Below are 17,333 nucleotides of genomic sequence, written 5' to 3' on the forward strand. Positions count from 1 at the left end.
ATCCAGGGAGGAAACAGGGGACAGCGTTTGTATGGAAAAACGGCGGTGTGGACTCCTCTTAATGTTTATTGTTCATTGTATTGTATGCGCATCACGGCGGTTCCTCTCGCCGGGTTAGTTCCCGAACCGGTGGTAGGCTTCATGTCTGGCTTTTTATGTGGCTTTCAACGTGTTAATTTTTAACCAACTTAGAAATAAAACAATTTCATTTCATTATTTTGTGTACGGATGAGTATCCATACTTATATTATACATGCGAAAGTGCGTCTGTCTAATGTCTATTACCCCACATAAACCACTGAAGAAATTTTAATGGGACGAAGACATTTTGAGTCCCGGGAAAGGACATATAATTTCGGGAAAATTGACTGTTTCAGCGCGATAAACAAATTTTAAGTCAACATCTAACAACTTTATCCCACATCAAAATCGGTTCTGATGATTGAGCGCGATGATTTGATGAATAACAGACGGAAAGACAGAGTTTTTTTCATGTGTATACGTAAATGTAATACATCTTAATATATATATTTCTTGTGTGCGTGTGTATGTGACTGAACTCCTCCTAAACGACTGGACCAATTTTGATGAAATTTTTTGTGTGTGTTCGTGGAGATTCGAGAATGGTTTAGATTTACAGTTTGGTCTACTGGAAAATGTTTTTTCAATTAATTTCTTATTTATAAGGAGTTGTTGATTTTGGAATGTTTTACATTAGATCCGGCGGACGGCGCTATCATCGCATTCAATATTATTCTATTTCAATTTTAGTTTGTCCTGACAGATGGTGCTACGATTAATTTGAAAAAAATTTTGTTATTCAATTCATGTGCTGATTAAAATATTAAATAAATAACACATAGGCTACAATTTTAACCGACTTTCAAAATGGGGGAGGTGTTATGTTCGTTTTCTTATATTCAACGATTACTCCGCCGTTTGTTAACCGATTTTCAAAATTTTTCTTTTGGTATATAGGGTATCATCCCAATTTGGTATTATATTCAGAAAAGTGGTGATCTGATGAAGGATCCATAAGTAATCGAGGGAACTCCTCAAAACTTATAGGGAAACATGTGGTGACTTCGGTTTCGTGAGAAGTATTCTAAGCATATGCTACCAACAAGTAAGATTTTGCACCGAGATATACCTGGTATACCGTGGTTCGGAAGGTGCTGCGAGAATTCCTGATTCTTTATAGATACAAGTTTGGGAGTTTCGGCGTTGCTTTAAGAACAGAAAGCATATGCTACTATGCAAATTACATTCTTCATCATCATTATCATCATCATCACTACCATATTATACCATTTCATAGTCTTTTAGATCGAGACTCAAGTTTGTCAAGCGATAATTTAAAAAAAATCTATATCTACCTAATATTATAAACCTGAAGAGTATGTTTGCTTGAACGCGTCAATCTCAGAAACTACAGGTCCGATTTAAAAACTTATCTCAGTGTTAGATAGATCATTTATCGAGTAAGACTCATCATTTATCGAGAAGGTTATATTATATTATTACTCTAAGACTAATACGACAGAAGAAACTCAGGAAAATGTGGGAAAAACGGGGGAAATATTTTTTATGGGAAAATGTACCTACGGATTCTGTAAAATTTCTAATTTACGCGGGCGAAGCCGCGCGGGACATCTAGTATTAGTATGGATTTTTAACAAAGGTCGACTGAATTTATGTTTGATCTTTTTAATCCTACCATTGTGTTGGATTGGACTGGGATTATAAAGTAATTTATTTTATACAGCTGAATAATCATCTCATGGCTAGGATAATCCCAGTGCTAGGATAATCCTAGCTGCTACTTAACTCCTACATAAAAAACACAATTTTGAAAAAAAAAATATGGCCTATGTCACCTTCGGAATAATTACTAGAGTACTAAACGGTAGTTAAGTTACATAGACTACCGAAATTCTTTTTTTTTTATGTCGGATATAATGTAATCAACCCATAAAAACTACCTACAATATCACAATAGCCAAATTTTTTTCGAAAGGGTACAAAGCTACTGGTCTGGTTAAGACCATGGTAGTTTAATCGTGGCTATAACTAGTCTGTTGCTAGTTGGTTTGGAAATAAACAATGAGTGGGGGCCTGGCCCCCTCCCCTAAAGTCACACATCACAATAGCCAAGAAAAATGTATAACCAGCGTAGTCCCTTTCAGGAACAATAATTGCACAGCCAGCAGTGGGTAGTTCAATGTCGTGGGCCGACTGCCGAGGGCCGCCCACACTAGCGCGGTGACGTCATAGCTAGGGTTGCCAACCATACGCATATAATAACGTATCCTACTATATTCTTGATAACTATACTTTATACTTTTACATACAAATAAAGTATGCAAAAATACTTTATTTTCAACCTTTACTGTGATGCCTACTCTCATTATTTGTACTTAATTATTACGATTTACAATTGCTGAACGAAATAGAGCATCAATAAATTAAAAAGAAAAATCAATTAAAATGTTGATTGTCAAACAAGCTTTGTAATATTTAAAGGTAACAAAAAATTGTTAGTATGTGCTAAAAGCAAACAAAAAATCGTTTTTAAAACAATAAAAACATAAAATTTTAAAAATATTTTTTTTTGTCCCTAATTTTATATTTTTTCCTGTATTTTTTACTGTATTTTTTCCTATCCAAACTTGTTTATACGTTTTTTTTGTCAAAAAAAAAGTTGGCAACCCTAGTCATAGCGCGCAAATATATTCCATGTTTAGGGTACCCATGAAGTACGTCACACGATTTCCAGACCCTAGCTTCTACCCTTCACATATTTTGTGAGACCCTAGTGTGATGTCACTTTGCAATTACTTATACATTTCAAAATGAAAACCACCTCAATATTTTAAATGTCGCAATAATTTTTTTTATTTTAAAATATGTCACAAAACTTAGGACTGCACCTCCCGTCTCCTTGCACACATGCCTCACCCCTTATCCCGAGTTGCTGTGGAATTTATTGCCCGTCGTTTTCGGAAACCACATGGATATGTCATTGAGATGTCTTCGTAGTGTGAATTGTGATTGATCTATTCTCTATATCTGGTCAAACTACTCTATATCTGATCAAACTACCGATCTAAACAGGACTTCACAGTTGAATTATTGATGGACGAACATGAAGAGCAACTGAGTAAAAAAAATCAGGAAACCTAGGTATGCGCTTCGTGGTACTTTTGTACTTTCTGTCAGTTGTCAAACTCGGATCGTTTATACAAACTTCGTTGCTCTAGCTACGTTTTCATGATAGTCATTTGAGCTACATTTGAGTGGTAAAATTCTTGTCCTATTCTATATTTCGATGTGGTCAAGTTAAACTTCCTAAAATCTGGAAAGTTCAGTTCAGCGAATTTCTTTACATACCCCCTTCGAGTTTATTGGCTATTGAATCCGAGTCGAATTACCAAACTTTTGATTTGATTTGAACTCTCTCTCAAATTTTCCCAAAGCTGTGATTTGAACCGCGGTATTAATAAGATTTTCTGTGAAGTTGTTGGCGACCATGTTTTTATGATTGTTTCTATATGGCGTAATTAAGGCAATCCTTCATTACTAGTAATTTGTATTGATTATGCACTAACGGCCATTCCCAATATTTGATCTATCTCTGGTTTTGCCCTACTAGAGATAGGAATAGCTCACAATTGACATAAAATATATGTCTCTAATGTCTAATGTGAGCAATTCCTATCTCTAGTAGGGTAAAACCAGAGATAGATCAAATATTGGGAACGGCCGTAAATAATGCAAGTTATGAATAATAAATAATTTAATTCGACTTAACTATCTCTACAGAGCACAGTCTACATTTTGGTTAAGGATTGGAAAGACCATTATTTAAGATTTTTAGGACACATTATGAACCAGCCAAATCGCTAATATATACAAAAAGCTCTATATCTTACGTATAATTACAATAACGTGTGAACCGAGCTCTTGAATCTCTCTGAATTGTTTGCCAGGACAATACACCTTATATTATAACACGTAGACATTACAAAAAAGGTACTTTTTCAAATCACCCATAAAGCGTTCAGGTTCTTCAAGCTTGTCGACTTCCCTCCCCTTGAGTGGAGGGTGGAAAGGTCCTCAAATAAATAGTCAGAGGCGATGCTACGGCAGCGAAGACTAGGACACAGATGAGGACCAGGAGTAAACTGTCCCAGCTGGTCATCACTCGAGTGTTTGGACAAAGGCAGCACGGACGGACGACACCTGGACATGCGTACGTGGGACCTGAAGTTAGCAGCGATTCGTTGCAGCTAGGACAGGTAGACTTGGCTTCGGATTTTCCAGAATTCGGGAGGGGTTCAACTTGATTTGGCGCTTGCTTCGGAAACCTTGGAATTTTTGTTTCTATTGGAATCGGGTAAGGTTCTGTTTTAATTGCGACTTTCTTTTTCGGAAACGACTTTGGAAATATCCGTCCTTTCTTCAAAAGAATGGATGGAGGCTCACTTTGGATGGCCACTTTATTTTTCGGCTTTGTTCTTTCATGAAATGTCTCTTTCGGTGGTCCTTTCATGAACATGGAACGGAGGACCGCGCCTGGGAAAGAAGAACGATTATTGTTGGGAGGGATGATAAGGAAGCAGGGATTAGGTCGGAACGAGGATAGGAACAAAATAAATGTAAGGATTAGGGAGGTAGTTTATTTCGCAAAAAGAAAATGTAATGCTACACGAGCCTATATTTAATCTACCTAGTAAAGAAGGGTTATCTTAGAATACGTTCCCAAACTACAAATTCTCCCAAAATCTACGAAGACGTACCTAGTTACAAATGCGCGAGGGACAGAATTGCTATCAGATACTAAGTGCGTATTTTTTATCCAGACCTCGTATTGCCTACGAGGCAGGAGTAAAATGTAATTATTACGCGCTTGGGTATATACGTGCAACTATACTCAAAAGTAAATATCGTTATTTAGCTCTTATTTTCACATCTGATTCTCTAGCTGGGACATCCCCTGTGAGTTCACGAAAGCCCTAAAGCGTGAAGGGTCGGTGTTTACCTTCGTTCATGTCGTTAATTCAAGATTGTAGGAACGTGGAACCTCAGGCTGTTAACTAAGTACTATAACACGATACTTGTACCACGAGGCTTATGTTATTTCGTATTTAAGGCTCATGAGTAATGATTTACTCGCTTACAGATTCGGCAAAAGTTAACCGTACGTTAAATACCGTGTTACTTCATCAGTACATAAGTTCCAGTAGCCCTAGCACGGCCACCAGTAGAAATGCGAAAGTGTGGAGATAAACTTAAGGTAGCGTTCCGATCTTTTTTCGTTCCCAAAAATTCAATTAAAATGCCACTTTATGACAGACTCTAGTCCTAATAAAAATTCAAATAATATCCTACTCTATGACATATACTATAGTCTGTCATAAAGTGGCATTTTAATTGAATTTTTGTCGGTCGCGATTGGCCGCGGTAAAGATCGGAACGGCACCTTTAGTTGTCCACAGCTTGTCTATACTATCGCATTTCTACAGGTGGCCGTGCTAGGGGTACAGTAAGCCTTATTGATATATATTATAAAGAACTACCACATTCTACTAACATTACAAAGTCGATATCCAATTTAAGTTCAAATTCAACCCATTTATCATTCCAGGTTGAAAATGCCAATACAGAAATGTTGGTGCTTTCATATTTTATCCTGGATTTCTCGGTAAATCCGTGTAAGCGCGCCAGACTGAATTTCAAAAACCCTCTAGAAAATTCCTGTAATTTCTTCAACAATGGCTGGCACTTGTTATATCTTCGTTCAATGCTAAAGATATCGGGTGTCGACTAATTAAGGAGTCGGGGGGTGTGTGGAGGTGCCGGGGGTGTCGGGGGGCGATCGATGTGCCGCGAGTAATTAGAGCAATTGATACTTTATATTTTATAGTCTTCGTCGATGGTCTATTAGAACCAGGCTCACTGTTATTCAATAGAGGAGAATTTTTGCAACATCTACGACCAAGTGTCCTCTATGGCTCAGTGGTGAGCGCGTTGGCAGATCAAGCCGCGAGTCACGGGTTCGAATCCCGCCGACGGAACAAAAAGTTTTCAAAGTTCCTGTATCATGGATGTGTATTAAATATTTGTTTGTGTATCATATAATAAAAATCTTAAATATATGTATCTAAGTATAAAAGTATTAAATATATTTCCGTTGTCTGGTACCTGGGCTGTAACTGTAACACAAGTCCTTCAGGTACTTACCACGGGGCCAGACCATGCCAGACTGACGTGGTGTGAAGCGTCCATAGATATAAATAAAAGGGTAAGTTCACATTGCGACGTGACGTTGCGATGTATAAACAAAGTTTACTATAATTAGTTCATATAACAAATTTGGATCGAGACGCCTCGTGATGTTCCAATATGAACTGATCCTAAGTGCTGATACGAAGTATGAGTTAGAATAGGGTTGCCATCACCCAAATTCCCTTCGCCGGTTAGGCACGACAAAATTCCCGGACATTTGGCCGAAATGTGGTTATTTCCCCGGACACCCCGGACGACACAGTATTTACACAGTATACGAGTAGCAATATGACATATCCCTACAGTAGTGAAACGAATGTACTTGCGCAGAGCAACGGAGGGGTACCCGCGGGGAAGCGGGCGGCGCGGTCCCGCGTACACAAACTCGCGGAGTTTGTGTACCTGTGCCCACAGGGGTGACGTTGGCGCGTTGTCTACGAATTTTGTGTTGTAAAACGATAACTTATCTTATAAACAATGGGATATTATAATAAATGTTCAGTGTACGGATGTAAATCTGATTCAAAAAACAAAAAGGATTTAAATTTTTATAAATATCGGCTTACAGTTTACTTGTTTACCTTGGCGGCATGTATTTGCATCTCTGTTTTATTGTTTACGTTGTAAGAAGTGTAACAAGGAGAGAAACAATATAGAATAAATTAAAAATCTGTCAAATACCCTGTTACATACTAATTAGTACCTACCTACCCAGGTACACATATCAAGTGTAACATACCGCGCCCTTACCGCGCACGTAATAAGAGTTTTGAAGTGCTTCTGTTACACCTGACGTGTGAATAATTATTGGATATTTTATATATTCGAAATTTCGAATGCGTCTTCATTATTTTAATTAGTGTAAATAGTGATTCGTGGATCCTTGGAAATCTATTGTTATTCTATTGTGTCTCACTCACCGTTGAGCTTAGGGGGTTGATGGATTAATTAATTTTTTAAATAGAGAACTAAAATCATCTAAAAATAAAGTTTCACGTAAATATCTGGCAGTACGACATAATATGAACGATTCATCTACCGGCTCAAAAATTTCCTTTCCACTCCGGTCAAGACCTTGCTGGTCCAGTCCCTTATCTTTCCTATAATTAACTATGGTGACCTGTGCTGTTTAGATCTTAATGCCGACAAACTCGATAAACTCGACCGATTGTTTAATAATTGCCTCCGATTCATATTTAACCTTCGAAAATACGACCATGTTTCTTCGTATCGCTCCAAGCTACACTGGTTACCAGTACGTCAGCGCCGCTCTGTACAGTCACTGTGTGTGCTATATTCACTGCTGCATCATCCCCATACTCCCGAATATCTCGCCCCTCACTTTGAATACCGTTGCAGCAGGCACGATAATAACCTCCGATCCACTTCAAATCAGCTTTAAAGTTGCCCTTCTTACAAGTCAAGTTCCGTCCACTCTTCTTTTAATATCCAGGCTATTCTCCTCTGGAACGCTCTTCCTCCGTAAATCAGGATGTCAAAAACCAGAGATACTTTTAAGCGCAGGGTACGTGAGTTTTACTTGAAAAAGTTGGCAGACTCTTAGTTTTCATAATTTGTGGCATAAATTAATATTTATAATATTTTTAGCATCATCATTGATCAACTATATATTATTATAATATAGTTATTATATAATAATATATTACGTATGGTTATTGGTTTTATTTATATATAACTAGATGACGCCCGCAACTCCGTTGCGCCAAAATTAGTTTATCGCGTGGGAACCGTACATTTTTCCAGGATAAAAAGTATCCTATGTCCTTTCCCGGGACTCAAAGTATCTCTGTACCAAATTTCAGCTCAATCGGTTCAGCCGTTTAGGCGTGAAGAGGTAACAGACAGACAGACAGACAGACAGACAGACACACTTCCGCATTTATAGTATTAGTATGGATTTTATGTGTGATAATATGTATATTATAAGCATAGTATAATATTATACAATATATATTTTATAAGTATAATATATATTTATTATTTTTTTCTGTCTTTTCCTCTTTCAACTCGACTGGCACCTATACAACTTTGTCCTTGTATCGCCCAAAGGTTGACTAGTAGATAATGCCATACGGCATTAAGTCCACCTTTGTACCTATATGTGCATAAAGTTTTTAAAATAAATAAATATGTAAATATAACACGCTGATTAAACAGATTAAATGATAACATTTGCATTACAAGCACAATATTTTATTTTTATTTTATTTCCCGTTTCGTGGCAAGTGGCAACCCTGGCATATCTGCTCGGTACCTGTCATCGGTGGCGGCATCGTGCGACGTCAAAGGCGTTTCGTTACTGTAGGGACTAATATTGCTATACTGTGGTATTTACGATAATGTCTTGCCAATTTTTGCTTTTCCAACAAGAATTTGTAAAAATCTGACTAACTCAAGTCCGTGCTAGAAACCCACGTATGCTTAGCGAGTTTTTATCTTTCTTTATTGCTGCATGACTTAAAAATTAAATTTCTCTCATTAAAAGTGTCTGGATTTCAACCGGACACTTTTCAAAAACCCGACCGGACGCACCCCGGACGCTCTTCAAACTAGGACAAATCCGGGGAAATCCGGACGGATGGCAATCCTAAGTTAGAGTATGATTGAGGGGTTACGAGTTACGACTAAGGGCGGATTCGACCAAACTGGAGTAAAATTTTACTCGAGTATAACTGTCTCCTAATCTAAGAGTAAGCTGGTTTTGCGTTTTTCCAACTTCTAATCCAAGAATGAGGTAATTACACGGGAGTAAATACTTACACGGGCTATTTTGGTGGAGTAAATATTAAACTGAGAATAGTTGCACAACAGGGTTCAACTGTCACAGTCGGTGTCATTGTCAACTATAATTGACATTTTATTTCATACTCTTTGAGTAACTTGGTAAAATGCAAACGATAATACCCTAGAGTAAATTAAAGGAGTAAAATTATTCTCATGATAGTTATACTCGTGTAACTTCAAGTTTGGTCGAATCGGGCCTTATGAGTATAATGTACCCTCGAACTCTATTAGTGCACTAAAATTTCAAATAGACAACATTATTCGTCATTCCATGAAAATATGGTAGATAATCTAGACTCTAGAGTAAAGTAAAGAGAATCTACCATGATACAGCTGGTGCATTTCATGGAATCACCAAGGCGCAAGGGGGAGGCAGGGGGTAAGAAAACGTTAAAACAAAATATCACGTGATAATGGATGTGTCCCTACCATAAAGTTAATAATTAATATACCTAGCGGAATAGAGAAATAAAGGCCTGAGCAAGAGAGATGTCACTATCAGTAACAAACACTGCCTGGTAAAAAGAGGTGATACATGACAGCAGCACTCTTTTTTGACGTCCAGTCGGAACGTGCCGCACGTTGACAATAATTTAATTTCATAGAATTCATGTTAATCATGCTTGTGTAAGTGTATACGTATTATGGCGGCTCTCGACATAGGCGAACGCGTTGGCCAACGCGTCTGCAGACGCGTTGGCCCAATGTGTAGAACGGGCGTTCGCGCGTTGGCCAACGTCTAAATACCTACGGCCAACGCGCGAACGCCCGTTCTACACATTGGGCCAACGCGTCTGCAGACGCGTTGGCCAACGCGTTCGCCTATGTCGAGAGCCGCCATTACGTACACATATTTTTCACACAGATGAAAACCAATTTCGGTTTCGTTTGACAGCTCGAGATTGTTGCTCTATTCCGATAGGTATATTAACTTTATGGTCTCTACAATTATTAATCTTATTAGGCTGGTAGAGAATTAGGCCATCTCTTTTACGTGCATAAAGGGCCACAAAATGACAAAAGTATATACAAAACAATTCATACTAATATTATAAACGAAAAAGTGTGTCTGTCTGTCTGTTTGTTATGTCTTGACGCTTAAACCACTGAACTTATTCTGATCAAATCGTCGATCTACGTCCTTTCGCGGCCCCCGGGAAAGGACGTAGGATAGGTTTTGTTAAAAAAAAACCCAGAAGCCGAGGTCCTTGAAACTTCCTGATTGGATTGATTGTCAAAGCAATTTTTACTGAATATTTTCCAAGTCAGTTCAAAATATTGAAGGGAGTAAAAAAATCGGACATTCAGTGTCTTGATCCCTAATCGTATTCCACTTCATTAGGCGTTAAGGACTGAGGGCCTGACTTAGCAGATAATAATTTGCCGTAATCGATTTTTAAAGACGGCGATCTATACTATTATACTAATCTATACTAATATTATAATTGGGAAGAGTTTGTTTGTTTGAACGCGCTAATCTCAGAACTACTGGTCCGATTTGAAAAATTCTTGCAGTGTTAGATAGCTCATTTATCGAGGAAGGCTATAGGCTATATTTTATCACGCTAATACTAATAGGAGCGAAGAAATAGAGGAAGGTGTGGAAAAAACGGGGGGAAATTATTTGAAAGGGCTTATTTGGACGCGCTAATCTCAGGATGTACTGGTCCGATTTGAAAAATTCTTTCAGTGTTAGATGGCCTATATATCGAGGAAAGCTATAGGCTATATTTTATTGCGCTAAAACTAATAGGAGCGAAGAAATAGAGGAAAATGTGGAAAAAACGGGGAAAATTATTTGAAAAGGCTTATCTCACGAACTACTAGAGCAATTTTTCTGTTATTTGGCTCATATAAGAAGTAGACAACGTGAAGGATCAGAGGCTATTTTTTGTGAACTAATTTGTGATATATCTAATTTACGCGGGCGAAGCCCCGCGAAAGGTCTAGTTTTTATATAATTATGTTGATAAGTATTCAGTATAAAGCAGTATTCAGTATAAATGGGGATTGTCCATTATTTTTTAATTTTGCTCATTACAAAAACATTTCGAGGAATAAGGTCAGTGATCGTTTTTCTGTATATAAACGAAAAAAATACCCATTAGTTACATATATTTTTGAACAAATATGTTTAACCTTTGTTTGACCTTCAATGGCGTTAAATTAGCAATAAATTCGACCAACATTACGTTTCGAACTTTTGGTAAGCTTCTCGTATCAGCTTTCACATAATGAGAACTTGCATTTGACGAACCAGCCATTATAAATAAGATTGAAAGGAAATTTAAAACATATGCAGAGGTCAATTGGCGGCGGATGATGACGTCAGAGCGAAACTTTTTTGAGAAAAAACTAGCCAATGTATTTCAAAATTATTTAATTTATATTCTTAAAATACCCTATTTTAACGAAAAAAAATATATAAAAAGTACATGTGATTTTTTTTTGGACAATGCCCATTATGACACAGCGACAAACTAATCACGTTAAACTTATAGCAACCCCCTTATTACGAACGTGTTAAAAAATCCTCTTAGGCCTTAGATATCTTGGAATCAATTCAACCAATTTTGATGCAGTTTTTCAGCAATAGACAAAGTATTGCAGGATCCTATGTATTGCGCCATTGCGTCCGTGCCAAAACCAGCAAAAGATTAAGACGTGTGTGTGTGCATATTACTTTACACGCAAACGACTGCATTTTCGATGGTGTGGAACTAGTTTAGGTTCTGCCTGCCTAGCATACGCCAACGAGATATTTCACTCTCGAGATAATTAATAACTACTCGTCTCATAATGTCAAAATCTCGACATTATCTCGACAAAACTCTATAAAAATGTGTTATTTCGATGATAGAGAAAAAATGTTTGTCGTGCCTACCTAGCATACGCCAACGAGATATCTCACTCTACATGTTTTCTCGATGTTAGATGGTTTGTCTCTTCATCTCTATTCACCCTAGCATGACAAAAATTTTTTGTCGCGTAGATTTATCATCGAAATAACACATTTTTATTGAGTTTGGTCGAGATAATGTCGAGATTTTGACATTATGAGACGAGTAACTACTCGTTTCATACTGTCAAAATTTAATTCTCTCGAGAGTGAGATATCTCGTTGGCGTATGCTAGGTAGGATGGTCAATAGAGATGAAGAGACAAATCATCAAACATCGAGAAAACATGTAGAGTGAGATATCTAGTAGTGGCCTATGCTAGGTAGGCTGGATAACACATTCGTTTAGTCCTTTAGTGTACATTAACGCGAGTAAATAAATAATAGTTAAGTAAAGAAAAAAATAGAACACGCCATTTTAATCATATTTTTACAAATTATTGCATTGTCACTGGCTTTTAATACGTATGCAAAGTTTCGAATTAATAAGACTACTGGGAGATAGGTAAAAATCATAGACTTAAAATATACTCGTATACTGTCGAAAAATCGTGCTCAGAAATACCGTTACATACATAATATAATAAAAGTGTGTTAAAATGAATCACGAGTTAGTCCAGAGAGTAGTCTCAAGATCACACGGTCACTACCGTCTGCCGACGAACTTGGAAGGTCATCTGTTTAGGAGTTATGGTTGTTTTATCTATACCTGTTTTATCTCTCCAATCTATTGACGTCCGACGTCGGCAGACACGGCGTGATACGTAAGTGGAAATTTAGTAAATTATAAGATCCTGAATCGCTTATGTACAGCTCTACAAGGCTGCTTTCAGGTGACCAACCTCCGAACTAAGGGCCGGGACACATAAACACGATACGACGTCGTGTTGTACCACGATGCGTCGTCGTTTCGCGTCGTGGGAATCTGCGACGAGCATCGTAAAAAACTACGTCGCGACATCATAAAGCGCCACGATACACGGCACGATGTCACGTCGTAGGAACTGGCAGAGAAGGAAACTAAAAGAAATGGGTGGATCCAGTATCTTCTGGGTTTCTGTCTTTTCTTTATCAGTCTTCTTACAACAGCAGGAGCAGGACGCGTCTAGTGCGGTCCATTTCTCTTAATTAACTGCGACAATTCACCCTGCATTGTATCGACGGCGTAGTGCCGTGTATCGTTGCACGTTACGATGTCGCGACGTAGTTTTTACGATGCTCGTCGTAGATTCCCACGACGCGACGTCGCATCGTGAAACGACGCCGCATCCTGGTTCGACACGACGTCGTATCGTGTTTATGTGTCCCAGCCCTAATGCAGACATCTTGTAAAACGTCGCTTAAGAAACTGCTGTTTTTTGCGATCCTATCTTTGTCATCAAAGTATCATCTTTTATGGGGCAGAAATGAATGCGGCAGTAGCTTTGCATGACAACGTCCAAGGGTCACAAGATGCTTGGTCTGTTTGTCACTAAAGTGATATGCTATCCCTGTTACCATGTAAATTATGAAGTCACCAGACGATAGCCCTGTTATTTAAAGTGTAACTAATTCATTTTGAGCTCGTTTTAAGTCGAGGGTTCTAAGTCCATTTCGCATATTATAATATTCTAATACCTAATGTATAATTCAGATACATAATCCACTGGAATTGTGTAAGCCGTAGAAAGTTCCCGACCGAGTGTTTGCCACAAGGACATTTGTACGTATATTATGTTGGCATAACCCTCGAGTAGTTTACAGAGCGACCCGCGCGTTACAGAGGACCTGAGAGGTCAAAGGACGAGGTCGAGTGACCCCTGTCCAAGTCCCGTCTTCAAAATAATGACCACATCAAACATCTCTAAATTCACACGTCAATAATTTCGAAGACATTTTTTGACGTTGGAGAGCCATGCTTCGGCACGAATGGGCCGGCTCGACCGGAGAGATACCACGTCCTCACAGAAAACCGGCGTGAAACAGCGCTTCCGCTGTGTTTCGCCGAGTAAGTGAGTTTACCGGAGGCCCAATCCCCTACCCTTTTCCTTTACCCTCCCCTATTTCCTTCCGTACCCTCCCCTATTCCCTTCCCTACCCTCCCCTATTACCCCTTAGAAGGCCGGCTTCGCACCTGCAGCTCTTCTGATGCTGCGAGTGTCCATGGGCGACGGAAGTTGCTTTCCATCAGGTGACCCGTTTGCTCGTTTGTCCCCTTATTTCATAAAAAAAAAGGACTCCGAATATAGACGAAAGGATAAAGATGAAATATCAAAGAGCGAATTTCCCCTTCTTTTGATGGTGTTCCAAATATAGTCTGAAAAGGTTATTTTTTACGGCCTATCTTGGCCCACGATGGAACGTGTAGTATTTTATTGCCTACTACTTAGATGCCCCGGTGGACTTCGTATCACTTCCCTCTTAATATAAACCTTCCCTGAACTACCACGAATATTTCAAGACTAAATTTGCCAAATCGGTTCAGCCGTTTCCGATTTTTAGCGAGACTAAGGGCCTGTTTCACCACTTTCTGATAAAGTGCCTAATAGGCTATTCACAACTTTTTTGACAGATGCTCCATACTTGATCTGTCAAGTTAATTGGTGGATAGCCTTATCAGGATGTGGAGAAACAGGCCTTAACAAAATTTTAAATTAATTTTAAGCTATTGCATAGCTTTTATGTTGAGCGCGCCGACTGAGTCAAGAAACTCCGTAACGAAAAAACCTAACACTGGTGTGCCGATCGGTGCGGCGTTGCCAGACTTCGGCACGGTGTTTGTGTGCGTGTGACTAGACGTATGCGAATTGTAATTGCATAAGTTGATAAAAAATGCTATGCGATAGTTTTATCGCGGCGGTCCGCGAGTGCCACACGTATTTTTATTTCTATAGAAGATCGACGTCGATTATAATTAATACGTGCTTCATATCCATCCATCATTGCAAAAGCTGGAGAGGGATTTTAGGAAAAAATAAAACAGGATTACATTTCTATGTAAAATTAGTTAGATCCAGATTCCAGCATTTCTTTTCGAAAGGACGAAAACATGGGCGCCGGCAGAAATAATTTCCATTTTGGTTTTTTTTTCTGTTCTTTTCTTTTCACTTTTTACAAACAACAGTGACTGTCTATTCACGTCAACATAAAACATTTAGTGCCGAAACATTACGAACTATCCTTGTGCGGCATGGTAATAGGGTTACAAAATGCTTTTTATTTAAATAATTCCTGTTAATCTCGAGATTCCCAAGGGGTGCAAGTGCACCCCCTGGCACCCCCCTGCCGGCGCCCATGGACGAAAACAATTTTAGAGTTTGAGAGCCAAATTGATGCAAAATAGACGATGTTCATAGTTGCTGCATATTCCGGCGTTCGCTGGCATTCCAAACAGTTTTGATAATAACAACCGAAATAGAACTTTTTGCGCAAACATTCTCAGCTCTGTATCAGAATTCACCGCAGGTTGGTAAATTTGTTTCGACTGTTTGCATGTATTTGGACGCTAGCCAGATGATTTTAATGAAAACTGTATAATTTTCACCAAAACAAAACATTCCATTTTGGAGGGTATTCGAAAAATAATCTGCTAGTCATATTTTCCCAAGATTTTAGAGGGTAGTAATAAATCATTCGCAAGCACAATCGAACTGATGCTAGACATACATGGCAAAGGAATACAGAAAATGTTCTATTCTTTATTTATTTCAAGTATAAGCGAGTCGTGACTTTACTACTAGTCAATGTGTTACATAACCTGCACTGTATTACAGTGCTATAGCCTATAACAAAGTATTTCCTTGAATCTATACACAGTATGGCCTTTTCCTCACAGTATGACCAGTTTTTGCCTCATGCTCGGTAGCGCATACTTCTTTAATGATATACTATTGCATCAGATCCTGTGTCTTATTATCTGCACGCGCTAATACTTCGCTAGGAGTTTCTTACACATTAAAACGGTATAACCATTGCATATTGACACAGGAACCATATTATATTTCACCGCGATAAAAAGTAGGTAGCAAGTATTTCTTCTTCCTCTACATCTGAGCGTAATCGCTACGGCCTACGCAGTCGAAAATGATTTGTATGAAAACTTTTAACTGAATATCCATTTTCATATCTTCAATATTCGATAATTGCTGACAAGATGATAAATTTTACTTCGTTCTCTGCGGGCTTCCAACTGGTCCAGTTTCCGAGTACATAATGCAAACAAATCATTCAGATTCTGCTATCAGATTTAAGGTTCCAAGCAAGGCCGGATGTATTATTTTATGAGCATAGGCCGCTTTAATTTTGCCGCCCCTATGTACGAACTCTGCCGCTGCCCTAGGACGCTAGGACGCCATAGGACGCTGCAGCCCATAATCCATGGCCTATACTGCCTATACATAAATCCAGAGCTGGTTCCAAGAGGATTATTCAGTCATGTGATTGACTTCCTCCCATCCTTCCGGCGTGCGGCGAGACCTCGTCGTCCCAACAAAGGTCGTGTTATCTCCCGCCACTATCACTAAATAAATACGCCCGTTTCGTATTTAATGAACGCGCATAAAAATTTTAATGTCGATCTTAGTTTCTGTTCAATTTATCTGGGTATAATAACATCAATCCTACTTTATGCCATGCGCTGCTTAAGACACAAGAACCGCCTTAAGCAGAGACAGCTTAAATGCCTAGTTAATAGTAATATATTTGGTAGCAAGAGTCAAGACTTTGCAATGTGTTTAATATACTTTTGCCCCCTTACTAATAAACGCTGTATAAGCTTTGAATAGTTATACAGTGTTTTGTCTTCTTCAATCCAATTAAAAATGTCACTTGTGTGACAGGAACAAAACACTGTATAACTATTCAAAGCTTACGAGTATACAACGTTTATTAGTAAGGGGGTTGGTAGATAAAAATTGCAGAAAATCAGTACTATTCTCCCTACACAATCGAGAATCTCATCAACTCGATCTCAGTAGATTTTGGTACTCCCGTACATCTAGTCTAGCGCACGAACGTGCGGTGGCATAGTTTTTAACTAACCAGGTACTTTACTCCCGACAGAATCAGAATCAAATCAGCTCGATCGCAAAGCTTTTGCTACTTCCGACATAATATGTTCTAACGCAAAATCATGCTGCGGCTCAATGTGGAACTAATTCGATCTCAACGGCTTTTCCCACCCCTGCTACTACTATACTAGCTATACTAGCGCACTGTGGTGCTGCGGCTCAATTTGGAACTAATTCTACTCGTAAATCAAAATCATATCAGTTTCGGTGGTAAGGCTACAGGATCGCGAAATTGACGTTTGGTCATTGCGACCGAAGCTGAATCAAATAGACGTAGGAATATTCAGTTTCGG

At 38.6% G+C, this 17,333-nt stretch overlaps 1 protein-coding gene and 1 long non-coding RNA gene across 3 annotated transcripts in view; one reads left to right on the top strand and one right to left on the bottom strand.

Moving 5' to 3' along the window:
• The window catches only part of LOC121732977 (protein real-time), a 68,098-nt gene that overhangs the window by 26,927 nt on the left and 23,838 nt on the right, over positions 1 to 17,333 (bottom strand). The window lies entirely within an intron of this gene.
• LOC121732978 lies at positions 5,225 to 17,263 on the top strand. Its single transcript, XR_006036470.1, has 3 exons — positions 5,225 to 5,236; positions 16,216 to 16,222; positions 17,015 to 17,263. It is a non-coding gene; the product is annotated as an uncharacterized LOC121732978 (long non-coding RNA).

The sequence above is a fragment of the Aricia agestis genome, chromosome 13 (assembly GCF_905147365.1).
Source record: "Aricia agestis chromosome 13, ilAriAges1.1, whole genome shotgun sequence".
Taxonomy (NCBI): Eukaryota; Metazoa; Arthropoda; class Insecta; order Lepidoptera; family Lycaenidae; genus Aricia; species Aricia agestis.